The sequence below is a fragment of the Leucopleurus acutus genome, assembly GCF_964270905.1.
Source record: "Leucopleurus acutus genome assembly, chromosome: 9".
NCBI lineage: Eukaryota > Metazoa > Chordata > Mammalia > Artiodactyla > Delphinidae > Leucopleurus > Leucopleurus acutus.
In genome coordinates, this window is record NC_139144.1 from 79,704,163 (window position 1) to 79,719,383 (window position 15,221).

General features: G+C 37.5%; 1 protein-coding gene across 2 annotated transcripts in view; it reads left to right on the plus strand.

Annotated features, from left to right (window-relative positions):
• CPED1 (cadherin like and PC-esterase domain containing 1) overlaps window positions 1–15,221 on the plus strand; it is a 299,694-nt gene that overhangs the window by 40,302 nt on the left and 244,171 nt on the right. Inside the window, exon 1 of one of the 2 annotated variants that reach the window (XM_082845994.1) lies at window positions 10,658–10,676. The exons of the other annotated variant lie outside the window; for it this stretch is intronic. The gene's annotated coding sequence lies outside the window, so the exon portion shown is untranslated. Of the gene's footprint in view, window positions 1–10,657; window positions 10,677–15,221 lie in introns of those variants that run through there. 2 annotated transcript variants of the gene reach the window in all.

Below are 15,221 nucleotides of genomic sequence, written 5' to 3' on the forward strand. Positions count from 1 at the left end.
GAGCAGCTTGGGGATAGTGGAGGCAATTGAGAATGATCTGGACACCTACCCCGCCTCTCTTTCTTTTCACCATTGCTGTTTGCTAACCTGAAGTTTGAAAATATTACATTAAAAACAAAATAGGCACTCCCACAAAGTACAAAAGTACTCAGGTGCAGATTTGACACATTTATAAAATACATTTTTAGTCCTAGGAAAATAAATATAAAATGCGTTTTCCCTATTCTACTCATTTATTCCACCTGCTTTCCAGTCCTCTTTTGACTTGACCCCCATCACTTCTGCTGATCTCTTTTTTGTGCCATCCTTTGTAGCACAGGTGGCCTTTTTCCAGCATGGGGCCACTTTTTTTTTTTTTTTTTTTTTTTTTTTACCATTTAAGGCCAGAAATGGATAAAAATTAGAAAAAATTAAAGGGTGCTTGTTCAGGCAGGCAACATCCTACGATTAAGTATAATCTGTTCTTGCAGAGTTACATTTGGGCTTCATATTGTATTTAATTTTCCCACTAATTTAGTAAACATTTATTGAAAGGAAAAATAACCAGTCTTGGGTTGTAAATTCAAATATGGGCATTATGTTTTTCCCCGGTTAATTCCATTCTATGATATAACAGAAATTGGTGGCTCTAACCGGAACGACTCTAAGGCTGTGTATACTTGACCTTAAGCAAGTTCAGTTCTCTGAGTTCTAGCTCTCTTATCTGTTAAACGCCGCAATGAATTTTTACTTCACAAGAGTGTGTAGTGAGAATTTAATCACTTTGTCCACACGCATCAGAGTTCTGGGAAGAAACAAAGTAAAGCCCCATCGATGTTTTTCTCATTCAGTAGTCTGGTAGTGGGACCCAGAAATTTATATGTTAAAATCAGACACAGGTAATTCTGACATGTAACCTAGTTTGGGGAGCATTGTCCTAAGGGATATACTATTGGTTCAAAGAATAGCAATGTTTAAAGTTAATTCTGGGAATAAAACGGTACAAAAGTCTGCTTGCTACAATGCCATTGAACTACTTAAAATTTATTGGTATAGTTATGTACCAACATTTTGACTTTAAGCTGATTTTGAGAACAGTAAGAGGACAATTGTCTTTACAGGTTTATGCCTACAAAACTTAGCAGAATGTAAAACATATACATTTATGGTCCTTCAATACCCTTCTTTGGAAAAATATATCTTACGTCCCTGCATTTGTAAGAATGTGTAATTCTCTAAAGGAAAAGATTGGAAGGACCAACCAATTCTTCCCTTTCCTAGTATCTAGATAGTATTTAGTAAATCAGTGCTTTAGTAAGTGGAACAGTATAGTGGCCTAAAAGAGTAGGTGTTTTCCAAAAAAGTTCTTAACCTATTCCCATGGCAACATCCAAGAAGGGTGTGACTCAGGAGACTCTGATTCAATGGACTTTATCATTAGATCAGAATTATTTATGTACACTTGAAGAGTAGAGCATATTTAGCAATTTTCTGTCCACTCCTGAGATCCTTCTGCACTGTTACATTAAGTGTATTATATAGTCAACGTGAAAAACAAATGCCAACTGCTATCAAAGCTACAGGATTGGAGTCACTCTTATGGTTTCAAATTGCTCTTGTTTTTGTAACTTGCGGGTTTTACATGGAACGGTTTTTGAAGAAGTACAGAAAGTGAAAGACCATAGACATTTTCTTGCCAGGGGTTGGCAAACCATGGCCCACTGGCCAAGTCTGGCCCAACGCCTGTTTCTGTAAACAAAGTTTGATTGGAACACAGCCACGCATTTGTTTTTGTACTGTCTTTGGCCTTTTTCTACAACAGCAGAGTTGAGTAGTTGCAACAGAGACTGTATGGCTCTTAAGGCCTAAAATATTTATTATTGGGCCCTTTACAGAAAACATTTGCTGACCCATGGATCTAGACTAATTCTATGTCATCTGATTTCAGACCAAGCTGATGGTTAAACTCTAGGACTGAGGTAGGTTAGGTTTTAACTTACATCAAATCTCATTCAAAAAGGATTTGATGGTTTATAGTCAAACATATAATAATAAGATTGCTAAAATGGAAATATAAAATTAGGGCTCAAACTGGATATTCCTCTTAGCTACCATAATTTCAGCTTAATTTTGGCTTGAGCTGCCAAGTACCCAGAGCAACAAGGGAAAGAATAGAGGTTTCGCTCTCAGGAAGGAGGGAGTTCTATAGTTCCTCCCGCTGATCTTCGACATGCCCAAGTAGTACATTAAAACAACTTTTTCAAAGGGATTATTAAGTTGATGACATTATGTAACGGGTCAAGGGTCAGAGCAACATTTGTATTGCAGACGAAGTGGATGTCATATCTTGGTTCACAAAGCAACCTTCCATGCGAGCTGAGATGTAACACGACAGCATGGTATAGTGAAAGCATTTCTAGGAAGGGCTAGGGTTAATACTGTGATAAATAGTATTTATCGATATTTGTATTGATATTACATTTGATATATTGTGTTTGGAGATCGTATTTTAAATAATATTGCTACAGCTTTCCCCCCACTACGAAGGACCCTGTCATTTACCCAACTGTGTTCTTGGGATGCACTATTAAAAGATACAGTTAACAGAGCGAGAGATACAGATCACTACTTAATGTTGTGGAAAATATATTAAAGAAGAAAAAGCCTATTTCCTTCCTTGTTTATAATTTTATAGTTTCTCTCCTCCCATAGTTTTATTTGCATTCACCTGCACTCTTAAAAATGTCCAACACATCCATGTATCATTTGAAATCTAGTCTAATTTTGAAGGTTTATTTATAATGGCTACTTGCCAGAAGCTGTTTCTGCAGTTTATATGGAAAAGAAACATCTCTTATAGACCAACCTTAACTTTTGTAATGGAAAATGTATTACAAAATATATATGTATTCAAAAAGAAGCCGTAAGGAAGTTGAGATTTAAATTAAGTAAGAAGAGCTTAACCGCAATAATTGCTTTCTTGGGGAGCTAGTAGACTGTGGTAATTAAAGGGAATAAGCTGTGGAGTTAAGACTGAACCTGGGTTGGACTCCCTAGTGTTACCTTTAATGGTTACATTACCCTGGGCAAGTTAGCCTCTCAAAGCCCTAGTTTTCGCTTCTGTAGTGGATTGTTTTGAGATGGTTCTGAGAATGCCACGTGGTAGGCACTCTAAATATGGGAGGTAATATTGCTACTGCTGTCAGGAACTAGATACAGAAAGGAGATTGTGAATATTCCTTTATGGAGAGGTACGTTTAAAGTGGGTTCTATCGGTAGCGGAAGGGTGCTGCTACTAGATGTTTTGCATTAAATGAACTTGATGGTTCTCCCTATCAGGTCCTATCCTTTCCAAGTCTCCCTCCCAATTTAACATGTTTTCATTGACAGATCTGCGTTGTAAACCCTCCTGAAATTCCAACACACAGTCTCTTGGATCATTCTATTAGGAAAAAACAACTAAACTTCTAAAAAATCTGTAAACTCCTTGAGGTCAGGAGCCCTGTCTGCTCAGCTCATCACATAAAACGAAGCCCTCCACATAGGGGCACGCAATAAATATTTATTGGATACATGAATAAATGAGGATAAAATAGTACACCAACAGCTGAGCCCCTTAAATAGTGAACTACCTCAGACTTTCACATTAAAATTTAATTCATCAACATTTCATTTTTATGTAACTTTATAGGAACACTGGTATTCTTTTCATGCTCAAGTCTCTTATAACAAAAATAATGCAACCAGAAATTCAGTAGTAGAGAGAGCTAATACTTTACACATAAAACAGTTCTATACTGTTGAGGTTTTTAATGCTTGTGTCCATTTGTTCCCCTCTTTGGTTTTCAAGACTCCTCTGCCACGTTTAGCGGTGTTCCTCAGCCTATTGGTTCTGTAGGGAGGGCGGATGAGTTTAGTTCTGAACATACTCAGACTCGGGTGCCTTGAGGTTTTCATATGGATGTATTTAGCAGAGACTGGAGGTCAGGGCAGGAGATGTAGATTTGTAGGTTATCTGCTTAGAGGTGATGATTGATTCATTGAAGTTTTAATATCCTGTAAAACAATAGAACGCACAGTGTTACCTAAAGATTCTCTCCAGTAAAGGACACGGAAAAGTAAGCATATAGCTTTTTCAGCTCGTGAATGTAGACGTTAAAGGTCAAAACCCCCATCATGTCATTTAGGTCCTGTTTGTGTCCTCTGCCTTACGCTTTCTGGTTCTGTTCTTAGCATAGCATAAAATATTCACTTTCATGCTCTTCCAGTCCCTTGCTTTGGAAAAACATATCATATGACCCAGGATTTTTATAACATGTACTTCTCTAAAGAAAAAGAAAGAGGTACCATCAAATTTTTCTCTTTCATAGCATCGAGGTACCATTTAGGAAATCACTGTCTTAGTTCGTAGAATGAACAGTGGCCTAAGAGAAAAGAAATGTTTTCCAAAAGTTTTAAACTTGCTCCCAGGGTAGAGTCTAAGTAATATGTAGTTCCAGAGACTCTGACACAGAGCATATTTCATCGTTGGGTCGGAATTATTTATGTATACTTGAAGAGGGCATATTTCTACAGTTGCAGCAGAAACCAGAACTGTAGCAGGAACGGGAAAATAGATTGTTCCTATTGAAAAGACCGTTTCTGGGAGGCCCTGCAAGTAGTTGGGCCAGTATTTTTGTATTCCCGCTGTTTAACGGGTCGCTTGAGTACAAGATTTATTTGTGGTAACCCTAGAAGGCATAGGACCAGCTGAAGGCTGAACGTTGTATCAATCAGACTCATCCAGCAATGAAACAGCCCATTTCAAAGAGGAGGAAGTTCTGTTGGAATGGGAGCAAAGCAGGGGTGCTGCGGAGGGGCTGCTTCCTCAGCCAGGAGAATGAGTACAATCACCATCGACGCCCTTTTCAAATCTGCGGTTCTGGGACGGGCGCTAACATTTATACAACACGGAATGAGAGGAAGCAAGGCAAGATTTTAAACCTCTGTCATTTTAGGATTCCTTTCCTTGAGTCCTTGCTTTTAGCGTCCTGTCCTCTGGGCAGAAGAGAGGAAGGGGAAGCAAAGAAGGAGTGGAGAAACGTGTATCTGGAGGCAAAATTGGAGACGGTCCCTTTTGGCTAGCAGTGCACGTTCATAACAGATGCTTCTTCTCATCAGTTAAAATTTCAGAGCCTAATGAACACCTCATTCCTCTTCCCCTCCAGCCCCACACCAGCACTCCTGCTGCCTTCCTGAATTTAATATGCATTACAACTGTTTAGCAGGAAGACAAAAGAGTAAAGGCCCCATTTAAAAGGCACAGTGGGGCTTCCCTGGTGGCGCAGTGATTGAGAGTCTGCCTGCCGATGCGGGGGACACGGGTTCGTGCCCCGGTCCGGGAAGATCCCACATGCCGCGGAGCGGCTGGGCCCGTGGGCCCGTGGGCCATGGCCGCTGAGCCTGTGCATCCGGAGCCTGTGCACCGCAACGCGAGAGGCCACAATAGCGGGAGGCCACAACAGGGAGAGGCCTGCGTACCGCAAAAAAAAAAAAAGGCACAGTGTGTTTTGACTTGTCGGTATTTCTCCTCGAACACACTGGACATACGTTTTCTATTAGGCAGGCAATAGGTTTTGCACGGTATCAGAAGTGCTTCTGTGCCTTCAGTTAATCGAACTAGAAAAGAAAAGAAATTGAATCAGAGAAACGTATAGGGCTGCACTGTTCTATTTTTTTGTGTTATGACACATGGTAATTGTGTGTTCGCATTTATTGTTATTCTCCTCATTGCTCATAGAATTACTGATGTATTTACAACCGAACAGAATTTGTTCTTTAACTGGCACAGGAGAGCTCAAGGAATGTTTATTTAACCTTAACTCGGTTGAGTTGTTTATACTACAGGGACCTGAGTTCAATTTACTTTAGTTTTTGGAAAAAAAAAAACTTTCTTATTTATAAAAGTTGAGCTGTGAGTGACCTCTCCAGTCTGATGTTTCCTTTACCCTCCACTGTGCAAAAGGGAACAAAAAGCCACTGTCTCATTTTTACTCCAAAGAAACTAAACTACTTCCTTAAGTGGGCTAGTTCTTTCAATTGAAGATGGTAACCAGATGTTTACTGAAATCCCTAGCATTTCTCCTTCAAGCCTAGCTTCTTTCTAATTGTTTGATCTTCTTAAGTTTCATAGAAACCAGATTGGGTATTTGAGTTTTCCATAGCTGGGAAATGTTTAATGCAGCTTTGCAGATACTGTCTTTGTACTGTTTCTTTAAATGCACTTCCTTCTGCTTTTATTTTTTAAAAAGATGCAGCATGGAAAATTTTATAAGTTTTTATTTTTTTTATAAGTAATTTATTACAGATCATTGTTCTTTTCATATTTCTTTAGAATTGAAGAGACTGGGGTTTTTTTGTTTGTTTTGTTTTGTTTGGAACTTAGACTTTTTTGCTTGGTTTTGCCACAGACTAAACTGTGCTCTAAGTGACAGATTTAATTGGTAAAAACAAATATTCATATTATGTTTAGATGGAGAAAGACTCTAGGAAGGAAAACAAACTCCTCCATACGGGACCTTTCAAGTGACAGGGTATGTGGATTAATTTAAGGGTGTTTGGAGACTCCAGATACAGTGCATTTACTATGCTAGTGTATTATCAGATTTAGCTGCCTGAAATATTTTAGACCTTGTCCTCAATTTGGTAGGAGTTTAGGAGCATCTCACCATATTTTCAAGACCACCTCTTAATTTTTGTATCACTTTTACTTTCTACTTTCAGTGTTACAAATATCGTTGAAACGTCCCGAATCACTTCCTTTTTAGACTTGACTTTTCTCAGTTAATTACTATTTCACTCTGGATATCTTATATGGTTTCTATCTTATTTTTAGCTAAAGTGGCTTCCTCTTAACAGCGTCTCTTTGTGGAAGTACAAACCACAGTTTGGGAAACAAAGACTTAAGGAAAAGTAGTTTTTTTTTTTTTCCCCTTGTTAATCTCTCTCTAATTAACTCTCAATAATCAGATTTTCACCCCACCAAAATTGTCCTTTCAGAATTTACCAAGAAATTCCTTTTTGTTACAAAATCCAGCCACCATATTTACAATTGCCTTATTTTTGGTAGAAGAGCATGTTTGAGCATTGGGTGGAATGTAAATTAGGCTTTAATGTAAGTTCACTGAGATAATTTCTCAATTTCCGTGATCTTACTCTAGCAGTATTTCCCAAACTTGGTGAAATGTGTGTATCAGTGGAATAAATACCTATCCTAGCACTGAGGGGGCGCTACATGCTCTGGGATTTTCTTACAAACCCTTTTCTCTCTTAACTTCCTTGATAGTGCCCTTGCCTGCTTCTCCCACCTTTCTGACGCCTCCTTCTTTATGTTTTTGCCCCAAATATGAGCCTTCTCCAGGACCTTGATCCCTAGCCATCTTTTTTTCCTCCTGTCTTGATATTCCCTCAAGACGTCTTTCTACAGATTCAGTGATCGCCTCTGGGAACTCCTCAGTGGTTGCCAGAGGCTGGGGCTGGTGATCAAAGGGTACAAACTTCCAGTCATAAATAAGTTCTGGAGATGTAATGTATAGCACGGTAACTAGAGTTATAATACTGTATCGTCTATTTGAAAGCTGTTAAGACAGTAGATTGTAAAGGTTCTCCTTATCAAAAAAATGTATAACTATATGTGGTGATGGATGTTAACTAGACTCATTGTGGTGATCATTTCATAGCATATAATATATATATACACACACACACACACACACACACACACACACACACACACACACACACACACACACATACCCAGAGAGAGAGAGAGAAAGAGAGAGAATCATTATGTTGTACACTTGAAACTCATATAATGTTAGATGTCATTTATATCTCAAAAAAAAATTCCACTTGGGATAGAACCTCAAAATAATGTCGAATCCTAATCTGTCTCCTATAGGCAAAGTTTTGAGAAAGCATGGATTTTCCAGGTACCTGGTAGTTTTGATTTGTGTGTCCCAGGGCCTCAGCATGTATAAATAATGGATAATGCACGATGCTTCCATTCTGTGGGTCTTGCCAGCCATGTTCCTCTGGCTAGTACGGCATTCCCTCACCTCCTAGGCTCTAAAGCTCGCATCAGGTCCTCTCTCTCTTTCAGCCACAGCGCAGATCCGGCACCCTGAGCCCTGTAAGGTATGCCTTCTCTTGGCCATGACTCCATGTTCCTCACAGTTGCTGTGCCTCTTTGGTGCTATCACAGTAACTATTGCTCTCCCAGATGCTCGTCTCTGCCTTCTGTTATACATCCCCACCACAAGTGCCAGTTTAATATTCCACAAGCACACCTCTGCTCACATCACTTTCCTGTGCAGAAGTGTTTAATGATTTTTTATTTCCTCCTAAACAGAACGCAAATTCCTTACCCCAGCATTCGAAGCCATGGAGTCAGACATCTCCATATCCCTGAGGTAGCGTGGCTCTCAGGCTTGTCCTCACTCTTGAATTACCCAGGGAATATAAAAATTCAAGAGGCCGATGCCCAGGCCCCGCTTCAGAAAATTATATCAGAATTTGGGGGGAAGGGATTGGATCTGGGTATCACTTTTTTTTTTTTTTAATTCTTAACTTTATGGCCTAAAGTTCTTATTTTACCTGAGTTCTTTTTAAAAACTTTATTTTATTGAGGTATTGTTGATTTACAGTGCTGTGTTAATTTCTACTGTACAACACAGTGATTCAGTTATACATATATATGCATTCTTTCTCATATTCTTTTCCATTATAGTTTATCACAGGATGTTGACTGTAGTTCCCTGTGCTATCCAGTAGGACCTTGTTGTTTATCCATTCTATTTATAATAGTTTACATCTGCTAATCCCAAACTCCCAATCCATCCCTCCTCTCCCCCTCTGCAACCTCGTCTATCTATGTCTGCGAGTCAGTTTCTATTTCATAGATAAGTTCATATGTGTCTTGATTCCACATATAAATGGTATCATATGGTATTTGTCTTTCTCTTTCTGACTTACTTCACTTAGTATGATAATCTCTAGGTCCATCCATGTTGCTACAAATGGCATTATTTCATTCTTTTTTATGGCTGAGTAATATTCCATTGTATGTAAGTACCACATCTTCTTTATTCGTTCATCTGTTGATGGACATTTAGGTTGTCTCTATGTCTTGACTATTGTAAACAACGCTGCAATGAACATAGGGGTGCATGTATCTTTTTGAATTATAGTTTTCTCCGGACATTGGGCATTACTTTTTTTTTAAAAGCTTCCCAGGTGATATTAATATGTGGGAAGAATGGAGAACCACTTTGATTGGGCTACTCACCTTTGCCTGATCACATTTCAAAGCTTTCTACTTTGCAGTGCTATTGAGGCTTTTGTCTCCTAGAATTTCCTCCTTTCTGCCATTTGTTAAAATCCAAATTAATATATAAATTCACCCATAAATTCCCCTCAAACTAGAAATGGTAAACAAGTTAACTAAGGCATCATCTCACGTTAGTCATATACCTCTGATGCCTAGATTATATTTTTTGTTATATTTTTATAATTTTTGTTACATTTTATAACAAAAATTTGTTATATTTTTATAATTTTTGTCTGTTACTCTCATCTCCCCTTTTATATGACAAACTTCTTGTAGAACAGGGAGTATTTTATTCATCTTTTTATTCGTTATCCTGCATAGGAAAGTGCATTGTGTATACCTAGTAGGTACACAATTAAATGAATAAGCAATTGAAAAAATAAACCTACAAATATACTAATAAAAGAGCTGAATATTTCCTTCAGATATTCAAGCATCATTTGCTTCTTTGAAGTTTAGAGAAAAAATAGTGAGTGCTTGATAGGAAATAGCTGTATTGTAGAGCAAAATGAAATGTGCTTCGGAATATGTCTGAGCAAAACCAGCTGAAGAACAGAACTCACATGCCCACTGCCTCTAGTGAAAGTTCTCTGTAACCTTGTTTCAGAGTCAGTCAAGCCAGTGATGTCTCTATTTTCAAAGAAAGAAGAATTCTGCCAATAGCTAGTAATAACCTTTAATAATAATAACTCATTTCAACTCTTTGTCTAAGGAAAAACATGAAAGTCGTATGTGAATCTCATCATCTGTGCAACAAGATGATCTATTTAGAGCAGGGAACTCTTGGAATTTAAAAAATCTGTTTAGCATTCCAACTCGTTATCAGAGTGACCAAACAAGTGATTAAGGGGTGTAGAGGACAGAAATGACTCTCAGGGGTCCCTGCTTCTCTAATTGCTAGCTCTGTATTTTATACTTATCAGAAGGTAAAAGGAATCCTTCCGTGAATATTTGCTTAAGCAACATGGTTTTAGCAAAGTTTGACCATAGTATCTACCGATTTGCTAGGACTATGATTCTCAAACTTAGTATGCATTAGAATTATCTGGAAGGTTTGTCAAATTACAGATTGCTGGGCCCTACTTCCAGCTGATCTGATTCAGTAAGAATAGGGAGGTGGGTTAAGAAATAATAAGTTCCCAGGTAATGCTAATGTGTTGGTCCTGGACCACTTGTTGAAAACTACTGTCCTAGGTATTTCTTTATTACAGATTTTCATTGTTTCTTCCAGAAGCACAAGGATGTTCTGCCTATTTGCTATTTTAAGTATTTAGTGGCCAAGCAGTTCCCCATTTGCCTCGCTAGGACCCTGAGTCAAACTTCTACCTTGGTGAGAAGCCCCCTCCTAAATTTACGTAGATGCTAAACCCATTAATTGTGAGTTAACATGCAAAGCCTTGGTACATGTTAGCTTAATTCTTTACAGTCAAGACCAGTGATCGCATTTAAAAATGATAGCAACAAGTAGCTGAATTTAAACTGTCTTTGGACATGTTGGGCTTGCTTGAAGATAGTGGGATCAAGGTAAAAATGTGGACAGATAATTTATTCCAAATGATAGTTATATGCTCCCAAAGAGAAGCAAGATGGTACTGTGGAAGAGAGGAATACTGGCTTGGGTTGCAATGTCTATGTGAAACCATGGCTAAGTTACTTAATTTCTTAGATTCCTTTCATTTTACAGAAGATGAAGATTTTTGGATTAGATGATATTTAAGATCTAGTTCAACTGGAAAATATATAAAAAGAATAATAGGGCTTCCCTGGTGGCGCAGTGGTTGAGAGTCCGCCTGCCGATGCAGGGGACACGGGTTCGTGCCCCGGCCCGGGAAGATCCCACATGCCTTGGAGCGGCTGGGCCCGTGAGCCATGGCTGATGGGCCTGCACGTCTGGAGCCTGTGCTCCGCAACGGGAGAGGCCACAACAGTGAGACACCCGCATACCGCCAAAAAAAAAAAAAGAATAATAAAGAATGAGGGAGATTACCTAAAATGCCACCAACAAAGACAGTTAATTTGGGGCACATTTCTTTATAATTTTTTTATACAATTTTCTAGTTTGCTTTTTTACCATACTATTATGTCAGAAATACATGCTGTAAAAACTTTGTAAATGTTATTTCAAGGGCTACATAAAATTATATTACTGGATGTATTCAATATTAATTTAATGTCCTTAATCTTTTCCATATTGTTAGATATTTATGATATTTTTAATGTTTTGCTATTGTAAATATTGCACTCACAAAATTGTTGTTGTTCTATGGAAGTATAGCATGGAAATCCAAGTTCACAGCTGTAGTATAAAACAGATTAAGATTCTGCTGGAAATTGGTACTTGCATCGTAGTAGGAATGCTGGGAATGCCAGAATGGCAGGCACATTCCATGGTAATCTGAAGGCTCATCTGAGAGAGCCAGTATCAGGAATAACAAGTGTTTGCCCTTCCATTGGTTTGTTTGCTCAAGGATTCCTGTTCATTATTTGTTCATTTTTGGAGAAACAGCATATTAAGGGTATCAGAAAGACCTTACTTTGTGTTGTCTGAAATCTCTAACCCATAACTGTACACAGCATGACTATAGCACCCTGAGACTGATTTTGTTTCTTGTTTTATGGAAGGAAATCCTATTACTTTGTCACATTGAGTATTTTACATCAATTTTCATCAGAGACATTCTGAATTTTAAAATGATTGAGATCTATGTTAATTTTATGTATTTTTTCATTTGTATATAGCAGTTGATTGGCATCTTACAGTACTTTGAAAGATGTACAATGTTTGAAAAGACTCAATGTCTGTTTTTCTTAGAAAATAATAGTTCTTTATTTGGATGCATATTCTAACCACATTTTTAGAAAATAGTTTTCCCATTTATAAAGATGTTATATGTTTATGGTAGAATATTGAATCAAACCTTTGCAAGTACAAAGATGAAAGCGAAAATCATTCCAAATCCCACCACCCAGAGATAACACAGTTAAATAATGTTGTGCATGTTTCCAGGCATCTCTCTAAGCATAACACACAAGTACAAACACACACACACACACACACACACACACACACACACACACATTTACATCCTGACTTTTTGCCTCCTGCCTCTTTTACAATAGTTTACCCCACATGTTTTAACAGATACTTTTTTCAAATTTTTTTGGCTGCCACACGCAATTTGCGGGATCTTAGTTCCTCGACCAGGGATTGAACCCGGGCCCCCAGCAATGGAAGCGCAGAGTCCTAACCACTGGACCACCAGGGAATTCCCGAGACATTTTTAATATTTTGATAAAAATAAAGACTGTGATAAAAGTATTGTCATATCAATGTAGTTTTTAAGGATTGTGATAAATTGTTATATCACTAGTTTTAAGTTAGCCTTTTTTGATCATAAAGTAAATGTACTGTGCTATGTAGTTTATATACATTAACTTATTGAATTCTCACTTCTAGTCCGCAAGGTAGCTATTTCTGTATCACAGATGAGGAACTGAACAGTGTATATCATAAATGGTGGAGTTAAGGTTTGACCCAAGGACTGTCCTTCTCCAAACCTGAGTCTTCGACCACAATATCATCCTAGTTTCTTGAAAGTGTAGGAAAAGTATTTGCTTCATTCTGTTTTGTGTTTTATTGTATGGGTATACTATAGTTTTTTAACCAAGTTCTTCTTGACAGATAGTTAGAATTTTTTCAACTTGTTAATACAAAATCCAACTTTACTACCATATTTGTTTATATTGCTTTTTTGAGATTTGGGTGTAATGTGGAATTATTGTATCAATGCATTAAATATTAAAACTGTGGTTCTTCCTGCCACATTCCTCTACAAAATGATGGTTCCTATTTTTACTTTCATCAGCAGCGCTAGTTCTCCATGGATCTTCAGTATCACATTTTTTAATCTTATGAAGTTAAAAATGTCACATCATTTAAATTCTTTCATAGGAAAGGAAGCTTTACTTACACATCAATTTAAAAATATTTCTGTTTTTCTAAGTGCTGTTTTTTAATTTAATTTTTTATTTCTAAATCTTTTTTATACAAAGGATATGAATAAGCAGTTTATATTTTCATATCTAAATGTCAAAACAAAGGAGAAAAGATCATGAAGTTCACAAAAAGCTACAGAAAGACCATTTAAAGTATAGCATATCACTTTACAGTCCCAGGACTGGCAAATTTCAAAATTGGTGATATCACCTGTTGCTGGTGGACATTCCAGGAAAGGAAGCTCTCATACATTGCCTGTGGAAGTGTGAAATATTGTAGCCTTTTTTTGGAAAACAATCTGGAAAATCTATAACATTTAAAATACTTATAGTTTCTAAGCCAGCAATATTATTCTTGGGAATCAATTTGACAGAAGTTAAAGCATTAAAAGATAATAAAATATATACATAAATCTTAAAATTAACACTGTCAAAGAAAATGGTTTTAACTAAGGACAATCAAAATAAGGGAAATGAGATTATGCTACAAATTTTGAGTAATAAATAATTAGAGAGAAAAATAGCAAATTATGTTCCTAGAGTCTCTGGAGAGGTGGAAAACTCATGTTAAGAGATTAGAGGAAACACCAATTTTGCAGAATTCTATTAAAATATGTGGAAAAAACTTGCTTCTTAGATGTGTAGGAACAATGCACTTTAATAATACGGTACACTTTAATATACTTGGCCTAGTTTCATATGGGCTAAGTGTTCTTCATCTCATAGATGACAGCATTATTAGCCTCAGGAGACGCTTCTGATACCCCCTGGGCTTCTGAGAGCAGGGCCAGTTTTAAGAAAATTATGAAGTGGATGAAACGGGTTTTAGGCAATAGCTCTGCTTACCCATTACCCAAGTCCCTCCTTACCTAAAGCACCCACTTTAGGGTCCCACAGGGTTGGCCTAACTAGTCAGGTCACATCTATCATATGGGGCTCATTGCTACTCACTCATGAAAATGTACCTTCCTTCATCATCAGTTTCAGGGCTGAAGATGTCACATATTCTAGCAAATGCACTTGTACTGCCAATGAGAGAAAACTGATCCCAGTTCTAGGTCCCAGTTCTAGATAATGTGTATGAATTTTAACTGAGGCCTCATGCTGAAGAAGTCCTCTGTTTCCCTTAGACCAAAACCACCAAATGATGTCTGTTGAGTTAACATACTCTCCTTCTACGGTAAGAAGGCCTATTAACAAAACATGAGGGGGTGGTACAGAATTGAGACAGAAGATTATTCTCTGTGTTTTCTAAATTCTACTCATACCGCCCTATTCAGAAGGCTTAAATAATAGGCGGCAAGACGTATAGAAGATGTCACATTTCTTCTTGAGTTTATCATCGAGACCGCAAATTTATCTGCCTGTATCTTACCTCCCACCCATCTATCTATTCATTAAACAGCAAATACTTATGTAAAGCTTATCAAGTACGAGGCACTGTCCTAAGCACTTTACAAACATTAACTCATTTAATTTTCATAATATCCTCCCAAGAGTGGTATTAGTGTTACTAGGAGATCTGAGTTTTAGGCCTCACATCTGCTTTTTGAAATGACCTTGAACAAGCTCATTAGATCATCTATTGCTTGGTATGAAAATGGAAGATAAGACCTGTTCCATAAATATCTCACAGAAATATTATGATTGGTTTAAGCAAATCTCCAAAGATTATTGAAAATAATGTTTTATGAATAAGAGCTGTGTAATCCTGAAATACTTGTGGCATTAAGTAATAAGCCATTGAGAGAATTGATTCTTTTTCTCATGTTAGCGAACTATATTTTCTCAAGCCTTGATTCTCATCTGTGCTGAATTAGTGCGTAATTATTCTTAGAATAAATTTTAAATCAGTGACTCGCACCTCCCTCTCAGATTG